Below are 17,124 nucleotides of genomic sequence, written 5' to 3' on the forward strand. Positions count from 1 at the left end.
TCTTGTATGATTGACATATTGTCCGCTCAATAGAAAACCTCATGCGAAGCTCTCAGAGGTGAGCTTATTTGGCAAGAGAAAGAAGGCCTTCTTCTCCATGACTTCCTGCAAACCTTCTGATAAGCAATGTACTACCCGCAGGAGGGGAGTAACATGGTTGAAATGGCTCTCGTCCACCACTTTATCTTAGCTTCAATTTGCACCTATTGAAGTTTCTCATAATCTTCAAAGGTAACCTGATGTACAATATACTGCAGTGGTCTATTCTGGTAGGGATAAGGGCATGATGAGTTCCTGTCACTAGTTCTTGCTCCAGGTAGGGCTGCAACAGTTGCACCAGCACAAGCTAGGCCATTAAGCAGTAGCTGTCAAAGAAGAGATCCAAGTTGCGGACCTATTCTTTTGGATATATGCTATGCAAAGTAATAATCGGAGCCAACAGAGAATTAGTTTTTGCACAAGCAGCAATGCCATCTTGCAGCTTTGTATCACCCAGACCATCACAGCCCTCATGCACTGGGTTGAGACTTCCATGGCATCTCTACCCAGAGCAGTGGACTATAATTGAGCTTTATTGCCTGCCCAGGAAGGAGCACCACTACTGCAGAGCCAAGCCTCTGTCAGCCAACCCTTAGGAAAAGGTAAGGGTTCCCCTCGAATATACATGCTAGTCATTCATGACTCTAGGGGGCGGTGCTCATCTCCATTTCAAAGCCGAGGAGCCAGCGCTGTCCAAAGACGTCTCCGTGGTCATGTGGCCCACATGATTAAATGTCGAAGGTGCACGGAACACTATTACCTTCCCACCAAAGGTGGTTCCTATTTTTCTACTTGCATTTTTACATGCTTTCGAACTGCTAAGTTGGCAGAAGCTGGGACAAGTAACGGCAGCTCATTCCGTTACATGGCGCTAGGGATTTGAACTGCCGACCTCCTGATTGACAAGCTCAGCGTCTTAGCCACTGAGCCACTGCGTCCCCTAGTCAACCCTTACACATCATCTAAAAGAACACCATAATCTACTATGAAACATCAATGAGAATCAACTCGGAACCCTTCCGTCATTCCAGGTTGCACCAAGTGGCCAAGGCAATGTCAGATCCATGTGCAGGCCTGAATCCTGACTGAAAAGGATCCATTATCTCTAAGCACTGTATATCTGAAGCCTACATCAACTTCTGAATGTCCCTTCCTAAAAAGGGAATCAAGATGACAGTTGTCTAAAATAATTAGATCCAAGAAAATCCAGCACACCACCATTTTGTTAAAGACATCTGACTTGCACTTACCAGAGACACTGACCACTTCCTAATCCCTCAGACCATCTGAAGGAGCTAAACTACGGGCCAAAAATATATTGAAAAGCATCCTACCTGTCAAGAAATAAACGCTGGACAACTAGAAAATCAATGCTTCTAGACCCTAAGATGTAAAGTCAGGATTAGGGCAAATTTTGCCAGATGTTGTCAGCAAAAGGGGCAAACGTTTCACAACAATCAGGTGATAGCTGTTCTTACTCTTTCTTCCCAAGTCTGGGATGTTATGCAGCAAGGGCCTGTCTGTTTGAATTCTGATTACATTTATTTGCATCCTATCTCACATGGGGCAGCTTACAGCAGTTAAAAAGAAAAAGGAAATTTAAACAAAGGGCAAGTAAAATAATAGAATGATAAAACAAAACACATCAATATGACTAGTAGAAAAGATGGACAAGTGGGGAGCAGAGAGTGGGGAAACCAGACATTTGCAAAATGAACAATGCATGCCTGTATCTGTTCTTAATAACTGGGTTCAAATTTAAGTTTTACAAAACAAAAACATTAGAAGTAGATTTTCAGAATTGTGATAAATAGCATCCTATCACTTGTAGAAACACTAATCTCAAATTCTTTGTGTTCCCTAAGTATCCTACAAAATGCTGGGGGAATTTTTTCAGACAGATTTGGGATAAAAGGATAAAGGTAGAATGAGAGAAAAGACATCCTTTTGTGTTGATCCACTTTAACCAAATGAAAAGTATTCTCAAACTTTTAAGTTTACATATAGTCTCCTGTACTGTTCATTATTTTGAATGTTTTTTTAACACTTTGTGAACTGCCCACAGTTGGTGTCAGGCAGAATGTAAATTTAATAAATATAATTATTAAATTATTAATTGATATTTCCTGGTATTTCGGATATTGAAATATTAACATCTTGAATAAACAGCTCTCTGAATATCGTAGAGAAGCACTTTGTTAATGGAAGTTTAAAATACTTAATCTGCTGGATAATGGAAGTAATGATTCAGATCTAGTTGTCTATATGGTGTGCAAGCATATCTTTGTTTTCTTGAATGATTGATTGATCATTGGAAAGATAGATAAATCCAAATACTTGTTAATGGAGCACAGCTCTCTCCATATCTGATACAATAGATAAAACATGGCTTGGAATAATTATTTAACTGTGCTTATATGTTAAAGAATGTAATTCTGAATTCTTGAATGAAGCAAAGTTTGATAATTGGGAATTGCTGTGCTTCCGGAATAGTATCACTATTTGTACATTTTATTAGGCAAAAATGTTTGCACAGCACCCTCTAGTGAATATACTGAATTTAGCTGTGCAGCAAAGGCTTTTTTATTTAAAAAATAAAGGTCAATGTGTAAGAAAAAGCTAGCATTACCAGAACCAAGAAAATGTGGTCATGTTGCAGATCAGATTTAACCCAATGTAACTTTCTTTGACTGACTATGCAATAGGACTGTAACAACTATAACACTATATCTTTTAACCTGAAACTAAGTAATAAGGAAATCAATTATTATTTAAAAATCTACTCTGTGGTCTGTGCCCTAGTAAACTTTCAAGACTCTTTCTATTCAAAAGGCCTAAGTCCTCAAAGAGGAACATATGGCATGTAACCAAGATGTTCCAAAGAGGAAAGTAGCATAGCTTTTTTGATTTTTATGTAAATACAGGAATCGACCCCAAATTTTGCTCAATGCAGCTTCATCCACATTTCACCAATGATTTTTATTTTCTACAAACACAGTCTCTCTCCCCCCCCCCTTTGTACATCCATCATGTTTCCTCTTGGTATATGGATTTAGAATCTGACTTCTAAACACAGAGTACCTGTGGTTGGTTTTTTTCCCCCAAAGAACCCAACAACTGCCAAGGAAAAAAGTGGCTCTTAGTAACAGGTGTGTTAATAATTGTATTGGGAGGGATTCGCGGCTGAAAATTTCACATCTCTTTGGTATAAAGATCCATGAAATACATCTACAGTAGCTCCAAATGCCTAGGAATTTCCTGCTTTTCCCAACCAGTAAAATTCTATGTGAAATTCCAGGGAATTATAAATGCACTTTTTGATTCACTTCAAAGCTTCTAATTCAAAAACATGATGCACAATCTTCTTATTCTTGTGTAAGCACTTAGATAAAATGCTGTTGTCTGGTTTTTTTAAAAAAATATTGCTTCTGCTTGAATAAGAGCCACTTAGAGCTTTTCAACAAAGAACATGTAAATAATCTTGAGAGCTGACCCAGAAGCCACAACAGCTATTTTCTGGTTCATGTTTTATGGAAATTATATAATTGGAAAAGCAGATTTTTTTATATAGCGTGGTCAATGCTTATCACCTTTTTAAAAATTTGGGATTTGGGAATGTGAACAGTATGTGGAAGGATTACAGCACTTTGGAAAGAATGGATACAATATGGATGCTGACAGATGGAATTGTGTTATTCCTATTAAATCATGTTCCTGCTCTATTTATATATGCAGCTTGCCTCAATAACTTCTGTGAAGAACTCTTTACACTCAATATTGCAGTGCCAGTTCAGTGCACGCGCGCGCGCGCGCACACACACACACATATACACATGTTCAAAGTCTTAATACCATCAGCCTAGGTAATCCAGATATTACCAGCTCTTGGTTTTCGGTACCCATTCAGAGTTCATTGCACAGAGACATTACTAGGACCTTCTGTTTAGATATAAATAGGCAGGAAATGCTCTCTTTCTTCTTCATCTTCTATTTTAAGCAGAATATAAATTAAAATCACTCCTTGAAGAGGCTATTGCTTTGCCCAATCATGCAGGTGCTCCACTGCTGATGTGCCTGTAGAGCAGACATAATCTAATGACTAAATCCAACTTCTTTTTTCTCTTTATTTTTTTATATCTTTCTTTGTTTGCATTAGTGTTTTATCTCTGTATTTGTAAACCCTAATAAAAATTATTACAAAAAAAAGTGAAAAAGTAAGTCCCAATAAATATGACATTTCCTCTAGGCCATAAACCCACAGGTTTGGCATCTAACATGCAAATTCAAGATGAGAACATTTCCCCCAGTTACATGAGTTATGTTCTGCAATCATAATACAAACAATACAATTAACAAGAGTTGTCAATTTGTATGCAGCCCTTTCCAGGAGGGGTAGCATGAAAGCCCACTACAACAATAACAATTACAAAAGCCTCTGGTGGCATCTTGAAGGCTAATGTTTATTTTGTCATACATTTCTGGGGAGTCCAATTAATTTCTTTATATATCCCAAGCATTTATTGCCTCGAAACATTGATAAATTGATCTCATGCTGGAAGACTAAAATACATAGGGCTTTTGCTTCTCCCAGAAGCATTTGCCATCTATTTCTTGCTCAACAGGGAATGTTTTATACAGGTAGTCCTGTTTATTTAGTGACCGTTCAAAGTTACAATGGCACAGAAAAGTGACTTATGACCGTTTTTCACACTTATGACTTTTGCAGCATCCCCATAGTCATATGATCAAAATTCAGACACTTGGCAACTGATTCACATTTATGACAGTTGCAGTGTCCCAGGGACATGGGGTCACCTTTTGTGACCTGACAAGCAAAGTCAATGGGGAAGTCAGATTCACTTAACAATGTTGCCACTAATTTAGTGACAAGGTTGCTCATTTAATTGCTTTCACCATAATAATAATCATTTATTAAGTGATTCACTTAATAACTTTGGCAAGAGGGGCAAAGTTCACTTAACATGTCTCACTTAGCAACAGAAATTTTAGGCTCAAATGTGATCATAAGTTGAGGACTACTTTCACATACTTGTGATGCTGTTGGAAATACAGGAGAAAAAATGATCAGAAGTGTCACGTTCTGAGCATACTCAATAAAGTTTTGTTTAGGCGGGAGATAGTCGACAGCTGATTGGCTTACCATCTGACAGCACCGAGTATAAAAAGGGAGCTGTCAGATGAGAAGCTGCTGTTCCTGTCTCAAGCCGGTTCCAAACTGTTAGCTTGTTACGTTACAGGGAATAAACTTGTTAGCCTTTATTCCTGTCTCCGCCTCAGTCATTCTGGCCATAGCCCACGGTCCTAGTATACAATAAGAAGGAAGTGCAGATGCAGACCATCTGTTGGTTATGTCAAAGTTAAGGTCAACCCAGTGAAAAAGCTGAGAATTTTAGTCCTCTGGTGCAGGTAAGTATGAATTGTATTCTTAGCTCTGGCAATATCAATTAGCTATTGCTGCTCATTAAGTAAACCAATTTTATTCTACCAAATTGTGGAAGAGAAGTTGGCAGCTGTAGTGTGCTGCTGAACCCTGGGAGAGAAATTGGTGGAAGAATCCAGACATAAAGATTATGGGCCTGCTAACTTTTGCACCAGTGGTTTAACCATAATTTCCCTGCAATCTAACTTAACTATAGGCTTCCAAACAAATTTGAGAAAAGGTCCAGATGATGTAGGCTTGGGAAAAAGAGTGGTCTCTCTTAGGCCAAGAGGTAAACCAGACACAATTCTGTTCAGTTGCTTCCTGATTTTTTCCTAGTCTATGCAAATTTCTGATCTTAGCTTAAAAGCAAATTAAGATGTGATGCTCTAACCACCTAACAATGACTTATTCCCCATTCTCTGCTTAAATACACTGACCAAACTCTACTTTAAAAGAAAGTACACGTAGGACAGTGGTGGGTTTCAAAAATTTTTAGAACCTATTCTGTAGGTGCGGCCTGTTTTGTGGGAGTGGCTCAGCGGTCATGTGACAAAGTGGGCATGGCCAACTTGGAAAATATAGTGAAACTCTCTTAACAATGCTCTTGCTTAGCAACCAAACTTTTGGGCTCAATTGTGGTCATAAGTTCTTTTTCTTTCTTTTCTTTCTCTCCTTCCTTCCTTCATCTCTCTCCCTTTTTCTTTCTTTCATCTCTCATACTTTTTCTTTCTTCCTTTCTTTCTCTTTCTCTGTCTCTCTGTCTGTCTCTGTGTGGCTCTTTGTCTCTCCCTCCCTCTGTTTCGCTGTCATTCTCTCTGTGTGTCTGTCTGTCTCTCTCTTTCTCCTCCCTCTGTGTGTATGTGTGTGTCTGTCTCCCCCTTCCCCTCTCTCTCTGTGCCTGTCTGTCTGTCTCACTCACTCACTCACAAACACACACAAAGATATAGGCACATACTCTGGTCACCTTGTTGAGTGTTCCAATCACATTTGAAACACTCAACAACTGGCCTGTATTTATGGTTTTTTGCAGCATTCTGCAATCACAGGACCAAAATATATGGTTATAAGTACCTGGCAGTGGTGTTTTTCCCTGGGGGGCTCCGCAGAACATCCCAAGACCGATGCCACTACATCTGCCCTCTTTGAGGGCAGGTCCTCTTCAGAAGGACAAGGCCCCGCTGGTCCTCCTCGCGTTCCTCGTCTTCCGGCCACGGCCCCATGCTGTGAAAAAGATAGGCGTGTGCATGCCCTGCGCAAATTACAGGCCTGGAGAATGAAGCCTCTACACAAGCCCGGGTGAGTGAGAACAAGTTACGAAGTCTCCGGGATGAGGGACTGAATCTTCACCGTGGAACAGTAAAGCTACATTTGCCAGAGGCAGCAGGACCAAAGCCCCTCTCCCAACTGACCCTTCCTCCCTCTGAGGGCAAGGAACCCGGCTGCCCCGCTGCCTCTGGCTTCCCTCCAAGAGTCTCTGCTCTCCGGGGCAGTAATTGAGCAGGCTGTGCACGCGTGCGCCTATGTTTTCCATGGGGGTCGTGAATGGGCTCCGGAGTCACTCCACGCCTTGGAAAACATAGGCACTTGTGCACAGCCTGCACAATTACAGCCCTGAAGAGCGGAGGCTCTCGGAGGGAAGCCAGAGGCAGCGGGGCAGCCTGGACAAGGGAGTGCGACCCATATGGCATGTACAAACAGCAAAAGGTGGAACAGGAGGAGAGTTTGGCTGTTTGAAAAGCCCCGTGTGGAATTCCTCACCTGTTCCTTCTTTTGCGCTTTGTACATGCTGCGTGGGTCATGCGCCCTTGTCTTTCACAGCCGCCTTGTTTCCAACTGGGGTGGAGAACCATGGAGAGGGATGGAAATGATCAATTTCTTCCCCCCAATTGGAAACGTGGCAGCTGTGAAAGACAAGGGAGCGCGACCTGCGCAGCATGTACAAACAGCAAAAGGTGGAACAGGAGAAGAGTTTGGCTGTTTGAAAAGCCCCGCGTGGAACTCCTATCATGTTCCTTCTTTTGCTGTTTGTACACGCTCCCTTGTCACCCTCCCTTGTCTTTCACAGCTGCCTCATTTCAAATTGGGTGGGGAGCCATGGAGAGGGACGAAAAAGATCGATTTCTTCCCACCCCCAATTGGAAACAAGGCGGTTGTGAAAGACAAGGGAGAGTGACCCATGCAACTTGTTCAAACAGCAGAAGAAGGAACAGGAGGGGAGGATTCATTGGACAAATCCACGGGCACGCGCTGCTCTCTTCTCTGACAGCCGCCTTGCTTCCAATGAAGGGGGTGGGGAATCCATGCAATTTCCTCCCTCTGTGATTCCCCACCCTCCCTCTGTGTGCCTGCCAGCCAAAACCTCCCGGAAGGCTTCTGCTGGCGGCCAAGAGGGGGGCAGGCCAGGATACGCTAAATTCTTTCTCCGGTACACACGTACCGGACAGAACCGACTGAAACCTACCTCTGACGTAGGGGATTATTTTTTTCATGGCTAGCTTGACTTTAAGGTGTCTTGTTAAAGGCATGCCACAAGGGAAACAAACTGAAAATGAACAACACAACTTATTAGAAAAGAGCAGTCTTTTAAATTTCAACAAACTATTTACATATTCTTTACTGCTTTGTTTCCCTTATTCTCTCAAGCAATATGAATCTTCTAAAACTATGACACTGAGCCATTGTGTTGTTCAAGGACATATGGAAAGTGTACTGTATGAAATGGCTGGCTTTGTTCCCTTTTTGCAATGGTCTCATATTTAAGACGGCATCACCTCTGAAAACCTTTTTCTGTCCCCCCCACCCCTTTATTCAGACTCATGAGTGAAGTGAAAAGATCTTTACAGAGTACATGGGCACATCTGGAAAGCAATCCTTTATTATTATTGAAGATATATTTATCTTTTTGCTTGCATAAGCACTCTGAACAATGCATGCTTTTGCAGAAAGCTAAACTGGTGAGGCTAAAGATGAAGCCCATTATTTTTAGAGAAAACCATTCCCATTTTAGTAAGCCATTTAAAACACATTCTTATTATCGCTCCCCCCTGGAGGAAGGTCACTTCAAATAATATCTATAGAAGTTTTTTCTTCTTCTATACTCAATAGGTATTTATCTCCCTTTTTTAACCTAAGACACTCTGGATCTGCACAAAGTCTACAGATTCACACATCATTAGAGCTTAATGTGGTTTATGTTGGTTTATGTGTTGGGTGAATCTAGTTGTGATTAGTGTATTCCATATGCTGGAAACCAGACCTTCATATTGCAACAATTTCAATTCAATTTCAATTTCATTCAATTAAAAAATACCTTTTTAAATAGGCAGGAGTCAAACACAAGTAGTCCTCGACAGTTCATTACAACAGTTCATTTAGTGACTTTCAAAGTTATAATGGCACTGAGAAAAGTAACATAACCATTTTTCACAATTACAACCTTTGTAGCATCCTTATGATTGTGTGACTAAAATGTATATGCATGGCAACGGATTCATACTTATGACCATTGCTGTGTTCCAAGGTCATGTGAGCCACCTTTTGATAAGCAAAGTCAATGGGTAAACCAGATTCACTTAACAATCAGATTGCTAACTTATCAATTGCAGTGATTCACTTAGTAACTGTAGCAAGAAATGTCATAAAATGGGAGGAAAATTCACTTAACAGAAATTTTGGGCTCAATTGTGGATGTAAGTCGAGGACTATGTGCGTTTGACTCCTGTCTACCTGTACCTGGTGGGATCCAAGATTATAAGATTGTTAATATCTGATGGATCTTAGGAACTGCGAGGAACTCCAAGAACACATCTAAGATTGTACCAAGGCTTTTGATAATTTAAGGCACAACAAAATGTGAATAGCTTCTTTAAAAATTTGGGCACACCAGGCTGCCTCATCACCCTAATGAAGAATTTTGTACACTGACCAGAAAGCAAATAGGTAGGATGAAACTGCAACTAAATACTCTGGGAGTACCTATTTCTTGAGTTTCTGCTGACCCTTGGCTCGGGCTATGGTAGTTTGGCTATGGGGCAAGTTGTAAGCCTTCTCAAATCAGATGGATCTAGTAGTAGTTCTCTCATCTATTTTAGTATGTGTGCTATTTAGGACAACCTTTGAAAAATATCCAGAAGTTGCAAATAGTGCAAAACTAAGCTTTTATTTTGCAAGAGACAAAAAAGATATGGTGTCTGTACCGAAAGCTTGCATTGAATGTCAAATGCTTACTGCTTATAACATTTTGGGTGTTGAGAATACCTAAAGATGAATTGTCTATGGTGATTCTCAGTCATCCAGGTCATGGTTGTCCCAAAGGTGCTTTTTCAAGAGGCAACTAGACTTTCTGTTATCCTTTGAAGACATTTCGCTTCTCATCATCTTCGTCTTCAAAGAAAAACAGAAAGTCCAGTTGCCTCTTGAAAAAGCACCCTTGGGACTAAAGATGAATTGCTATGGCCAAGCTTTTAATTGTTAATCAATTTTTGTTGCTCCTTACATTGGGAGTTTTAAACTGTGGTTTTTGTTTTGTGGTTTCCCATATTGAATGCTTGTTTAAATACAAAATTAAATTAAATAATCTTCCAGGTTAAGGCAAGAGTTCTTTCCTGGAATGATGTGTAAAATGGTATGATATATGATATGTAAACACAATGCTCCAACACTGGAAGTTTTTAAGAAGAGATTGGGCAACCATTTGTCTGATATGGTATAAGATTTCCTGCCTGAGCAGGGGGTTAAACTAGAAGACCTCCAAGGTCTCTTCTAACTCTGTTATTCTATTCTATTCCATTCTATTCCATTCTATGACTCCATAAAACCAAAAGGGCTTGTTTGTCTAGTGCCTATATTACAGAGATATTTGTACTCCTGTTTCATCTTATCATTATACATTATACATTATACAGTCAGGGCGTATAGGAGAACTTGCTCAAAATTCATTGGATGATGATCTATGCTCAACTTCATAAATTAAAGCTAATGGGTGCTAGTTTGGCATATTAGAGTACTTTATAACAATATATATGATAGTCTTCCACATGCTAATTTCTAATGCTCCATTACACCCATCTAATGCTCCCACAATTCCTTGCAGATTCTCACTTTTTATACATATTTTTAATTTTTAACTTATAATTTATATATCGTCTAGCTTTTTATAATTTCTTTTAGATTTTCATTTTCACTCTTGGTACATTAAATCATTTATGCTTCTTTTTAATGGTTATATTCCACTACAGTTGGCCAATGATCATAATTAAAATTTGACTATACTTGTCATATAAGTATATGGGGGAAGGCAAAAGAAGGTGTGGTGGTAAGGCATCTATAAAGGAAGTAAGGCAAGTAAAGTGAGTATGCAATAAGAACTCTAATTGTTTTAGATTAATTCACATAAAAAGTTCAAGTCTGCCTTTTCTTCCAGCTATGATGGATAGTCACGATACACTGCATTTGATGTGAATGGAATCTTTTTTGTACTGTATCCAGAATTACATTATTGGAGTTGGGCGACTTTGTCTTTTCAGAGTTACACTGTCCCTGAGGATTTCCAGACTAGCAATTTATGTCACCTAATCATTGGTGTGATGATAGATCATTAAATACAGACACATTTGATGTTGCCACAGTGGCAATTTAAAGTGACTAGGGGCATACTATCTCTTCTGTGGGTATTTTTATTCAAACAAATAAAATTGCATCCATTTCTGGACATGTGAGATTTTTTGACAAAAAAGCATGTCCAGAGGATAAAGATGAAGGGCCAGGAAGGAATAATTGATGAGGAATAGTTAGAGTGAAGGCAATCTGGCTGCTACATGCCTTGTATGCCTATTATTAAAGAATACATACCTGTACTTCTGGTTTTTTGAACATATGTCTGTAAAAATGATTTGGAAATTGCAAGTGGTTAAAAATGTAGCCGCTAAATGATCAATATTGTAAGAGCAAAGCAGTCAGTACATGCTATACTGATAGCCAATTAATTGCCAGCAAATTAAAGTGCCAGTTTAAACCGTTAAACTGCACTTAGTATGTGAAAGACTGCTTGCATCCCTAAGAACAAGACTGCTATTTGAGGCCTTGCTGTCTGGCCAGGACACCAAGAAAAAAAATGATGCTATTAAGAACAGAGCATTTTCAGAGAAAACTCTGCAGCTGTGGTGGATTTTTCCTCCTCCCCAAATCCCAGCCCCCTCTTATTGCTTTCAAGTTATCTTTGACAATGCTTTCCTTTTGTAAAACATTTTTACACATATAGACTTCTGCATCTCTTTACTTCAGTATAGAAATTTGCTTTTTCCCTCTTTTATAAACTATTAGAACTTTTTGAAAATGTTGGTACACAAATGGACTAATGCATACTCTGCCTCTCCCATTCACAAACAAAGGGTGATTATCCCCTTACATATCAAAATGCAAGTGAGAGGTGCTTCCAGATAGATGGATTCTAGTGCTATCAAAAATATATAGTAAGGTTGACTTTCTCCTTCCTTAATGGATTGGGTGTGCAGAAGTGCTTGTTTTCCACACAAAAATATAAGTGAAGGGTCACAGGTTGGGAGACTCCCTTAAATTCTGTCAGTAAGGAAACTTTATGTTTTTTTTCTGAATCCTCCCTAGGTTGGAGTGCCTGTCCTATATATTCATGCTGATCTCAATTATGGGCCACACAACCGAATTTCTTGTTTTGTTTCCCAAGCAACCTGCCCGGTATTAAATGCGGGTGTTGGCTTTGCTAACCGAAACCGTTGTGTCTAACAGGCGCCGCGGATACTTCCCTACTTGCGCCTGTTCTCCAAACTTTTTGGTCTCGGGGGTCTTTTACTTTCTTAAAAACGATGAACGACGCCCAAAAGCTTTGATTTGTGTGGGTGGTCCCTATTGTTGTTTATTGGATTAAGGATTTAAAGGGAGAACTTTGACAATGTTTATTTATTGGATTTATTCGCGGACCCTCTGAAAGGTCTCGGGGGTGCCCAGGTTCCACGTGCAGGACCTTTGCTCCGTGAGGATACCCAGGGCGGCTTCCTTTCACCCTTCCCGCAAGGCATCCTGGAGGGACCCACCTGCTCTCCCCGCCTTTCATTTTTTTCCTTCCCGCCCGGGATTTTCAGTCGTGGTCCGGCCACCGAAGCCAGCGCCGGGGCCGAGAAGGGGGGAGAACAGGCTCGGGCCGCGCAGAAACGAGACCTCCCCGAGATTATAGGGACAGTCCGCGGGCGGGCAGGCGCCCCCCGCCCTCTCCGCGCCCTTCTCGTCCCCTCAGCGTTATCTTCCCCTTCCAGGAAGGGCGCGCGGGCTCCTGTCGAGCCTGGCGGCGGGTTCGGATGCTGCGGCTCTTTCCCAAGCTGCACCGCGGCGGCAGCGGCGGCGCTGCTCTCTGGCTCGGCCCGTCGCTGTCACCGCCAGGAGGAGGCTGCGGCGGCTGCGCTTTCCCGACCGGCCTGGTGCCCGCCAGCCGCCGCAGCAGCTTGCAGGAAGAAGCCGCCGCTTCTGCAGTTGCCGCCGCAGCCGCCGCCATCATGGTGCCCGGGGCTGCAGCCCTGCCGGCGGCCTGGGGGCTCTGAGCCCCGCATCACCTCTTCTTCCTCCTGTCGCCGGTCGTGCCGTCGCCGCCACCGCCCTTCACTCCGCCGTTTTGGGCCGCCGGTAAGGACAACCGCCCCCCCCTGCCCCCCGTTCGAGCGAGGGAGCAGGAGCGGGAAGCGGGCCTGGCGGGGGGCGGCCGCCCCTCTGGCCCGCCTGTGGGGCCTCGGTGGCCCCTGGGTGTCGGGCGGGGTCACCCGCGTCGAGCCCGATGTTCGCTAAGGACTCCGGGATCTCCCTGCTTGGCACTCCAGCTTGTCCGGGGCCTGCAGTTGCAGAAGGTGAAGTGTGTCTCCCGGCCCTAGGCAACCCCAAGCAGGCCTCGCCAGAGCTCTCCGCTTCTTCCTCGGCTCTTCGGTGAGGTAGGCAGGCAAAAGCGAGGAAAGGCACACAAACAAAGGAAGGGGGCTCCAGGGGTGGCTGGGTGGGTGGGCAGGCAGGTCTCCTCTGGTAAGCTTCCCCCACCCCACTTTCTTGCTTCGGCCGAGTGGCGGGGGGCTTCTTGGAAACGGGCTGGAGGAAGGACCCCAGCAGACAAAGGGACTTGTTGGAGGGCCGGTCCACCCCCTAGGTAGGAAGCATTCCTGTCGCGTTGGCCCATGACGGTTGCTTCCCCCTGGTTCTCTGGTCCAGTTTGGAAAGTTAGGGCTACAAAAAGGTGGCGGGCAGGTTGCCCTTCGAATGGTGGCCGCTGTAATAGGGTCCTGGCTATCAAGAATGACCCCTGTTCATAACCCCCTTGAATGCAAAGATTGACAAACTGGTCAAGCCCCAACTCTAGCTGCTTCCTGTTTAGCCAAAGAGTTCCTTCGGATCTTTGATACAGGCTGCTCAACATAACAGACAAAGGGATTGACAGACAGATAGATATATCTGTCAAATATATGTGTGTGTGTGTGTGTGTGTGTGTATTTATTTATCAGCACAAATACAACATACATACATACATACATACATACATACATACATACATACATACATACATACAATATATTCATATATATATATTCAAGAATAGCAGTATATGACTTCTTTTTGCTTTTTAGTGAGGAATTATAATGTCTTTGGAGACAATCAGTAAGAAACAGATTGAGGCTGCATGTCTATGCAGGTGTGCATGGGAATCAAATCTGCTTAATCTCAGTGGCAATTTTTTTTTTAATAAATGTTCATTGGGATGCAAAAAGAGTGATCCAGAATCCAGAAATAAATTCGTTCCTATAACTGCCATTTTTTTCTTTTTTTTCTTGTACCATTAAATTACATTCCTTTTTATGATTATATTTTGAAGGTAAGAAACAGTGATAATAATTGAGTCCATCTACTTGGCATCTTTACTTTTAGGGTAGTTATATATCCAAATGATACGACTTCTGTAATTTATTTTTAACTTTATAAGATGAAGATGATAAAATGTTTGGGAGCTTATCAGTAGAAATGCCCAATTCTAAAAACAGCTAAGATGTGATACTCTGTTCATAATTGTTTGTATTTATCTATTTACATGTAGAATTGAAAATAACTACTCACCACAATTCAAACAAGCATTTACAGATCCCAGACTATTATTATTCAGAGAAAACTTTGCATGAGTTGAAAGACAGTAGAATGATCCTAGGATAAGGTAGAAACACATCCCTGAAAGAATCACATACAGTATAGACATATTTTTAAGCTACAAAACATGTTGAAGCAAATCCTATGCTTAAGATCACCTAAAACATAGGAGCATTTCTAATAAGTGTTATTCCCCCTGGAAGTGCATGTAAAAATATTTCATTGGAGGATATTGGAATTGCTTAAACATATTTTTCAGGAAATGTTTATTAGCGTGGTTATAGCTACCTGTTAAATCATGTGTAAAAATCTTAGGAAAACATTTTCAGTGGCATCAAGTTTCCTGTTTACCCACATGGGAATAATCTGAAAGATATCTCCAAAATAAATTGTGATAATGACAAAACTCATTAATTATCAAAATATTTGCTTTCTACTTTTCTTGTACACTAGATAAGAGTATTCAGACCCAACTTAAGTAGAGACATGCCTAAATATTATTAATGACTTCTAAATCTCTTAATAGATCAATAGCATAGTTACCTATGCTATTGAATGATTATTCTATGCCTTTATGTTAACTCTGGCCACATTCTGATATAAATAGTATATTGGAATAAAGATGATTTCAGACTGATACTCTAATAATCAACCAAAATTTCATCTTATCTTGATTTTGTTTTCATTAAGGAAAAAAAAGGAAAGGAATGTTACAGCAAAATATGATGTTATTTCTGAATATCAGAAAATATTCTTTTTATATATAATAATTTTTACTAAAATTTACAATTATAAAGATAAAAACTAATACAAACAAAAAAATTCAATAATAAAATAAAAAATAAAAAGTGCAGAAAAGAAAAAATAAGAGAAGAAAGAAAACAAGAAATAAGATCATAGTAAAGAAAAAAATATATGTAAAGGAATGATTTTTCCCTTCAGCATAACAAGTATAAATTTTTTTAATAACTTGTCACTTCTTTTAAATTACAACAAAATATCTCTTCTTCTCATATCCTTTCTTCTTCGTAAGCAGATCCTTAAAGCCTCATCATCCATTCCTGATCAGCAAAAGTGTATTAGTTACCAGAGACAAAAACATATATATTTTAACCTTGATCAAATAAACCAACTTTATATTGACTTTTAATCCATTCAAATAAAATCTTAGAACTTGATTTTTCTTTTCATTTTGTCTTTATCTCTTCTCAGAAGATTCTTTAAAGCTTTAACAAGTCAGTTTTATAAATTGGAGATTGGAAAGTTATCCAGGAGACTCTTTTGATTGGTGTTTCTACATCCCTTTTAACTATTAAGACATCTTCTGTTTTCAGTTGTATATCTAGTATGGCATCTTTTCCATATCATTCTTATATATAGCCTGTCATTTTTTAAATCTACTTTCAGATCAGTCTCAACCTTGTCCAGTAAAACTTGTTCCTTTTCCATCACATATTTAAACTCAGTCTATCTATAGAGACATATACTCTTAAAATTAACTTCTAGAATCATTGTTCAAAAATATCCTTCAATATATTAAGATATTGTATTTGCAAGTCAAATTTAAATCTTTTTCTCCTTTAATAATCTTTAGTTTCTTCTGGTTCCCTCTCCTGTCCAGCCTTCAAAGTTCTATCGTATCATTAAAAAAAAAAAGAGAGAGTATTTTCCTATGGGAATGATTCTTATAATTAACTCTGAAATCTTATTTCAAATCCATGTGTTTGTAACTTTCCAAAATCAAAGTTCTAATCACCCTTTAGCTGCATTTCAAAAATTTTTTTTGAAGTCCTTAAACTTGTTTTTAAGTTTTTAAGTTTTTTTCACTAAGAATTGAAGGGAACCCATGTGGTGCTATAAAACTTGTTGTTTCAAAAGCATCTAATAGCTGAAAAGCAGTTAATAAGCAATTTGTGAAAGTGATTAGAAAAGGAAGTATGCAAACCCAGTGTCCTTTGAACAAGAGAAGATGGTTTTCCCTTATCTCCCAGAGCTCTAAATCTGGAGATCTTTGTCTTACGGGTCATCTCATGAGGAACAACTGTCTGGTGGAACATCTGTAGGTGATCACAAGTCCTTTCCTTCTCTGGAGAGAAATTACAAAGAGCCATCTATTTGTGTTTAGTGGACCTGCTTTCACTTTCATTCTACACATGGGGTAATTTTATAATATAAATCTTATGTAAAAGTACCTTGTGCATGCAAATGGTAGGCCATAATGAGAAAAAAAGTTCATATTATAAGCTTAAATAAAGTTTCAAAATAATTTAGAAAATTATGGAAAGGTCAACTCTGTATTTAAGTTTGAGGTTTAGGAGCAATATTTTGTGAATTCTGTCATATTTTCTGATTTTGATGTAATATACTATTGACTCCACTTAAATGTGTTTGTAAACAATGGCTTATAGATTATTTTATTTCTCTACTGTCCAGTTTACTAGAAATTAAAAATAGTTTCTATTGTGTAACATGTGTCGGTTGTATTTAATTGAATGAAA

At 40.0% G+C, this 17,124-nt stretch overlaps 1 protein-coding gene across 4 annotated transcripts in view; it reads left to right on the plus strand.

The window, feature by feature from the left end:
* Nucleotides 1-12,860: 12,860 nt before the first annotated feature.
* ZNF148 (zinc finger protein 148) overlaps nt 12,861-17,124 on the plus strand; it is a 48,270-nt gene continuing 44,006 nt past the window's right edge. For 2 of the 4 annotated variants that reach the window (XM_087711675.1, XM_087711668.1), the window contains exon 1: nt 12,861-13,132. The gene's annotated coding sequence lies outside the window, so the exon portion shown is untranslated. Of the gene's footprint in view, nt 13,133-13,198; nt 13,432-17,124 lie in introns of those variants that run through there. The other 2 variants (XM_087711654.1, XM_087711661.1) reach the window with 2 other exon arrangements.

This window comes from Thamnophis sirtalis, unplaced genomic scaffold, assembly GCF_051295495.1.
Source record: "Thamnophis sirtalis isolate CommonGarterSnake01/CBP01778 unplaced genomic scaffold, rThaSir2_p1.2 scaffold_1, whole genome shotgun sequence".
Classification (NCBI taxonomy): Eukaryota; Metazoa; Chordata; class Lepidosauria; order Squamata; family Natricidae; genus Thamnophis; species Thamnophis sirtalis.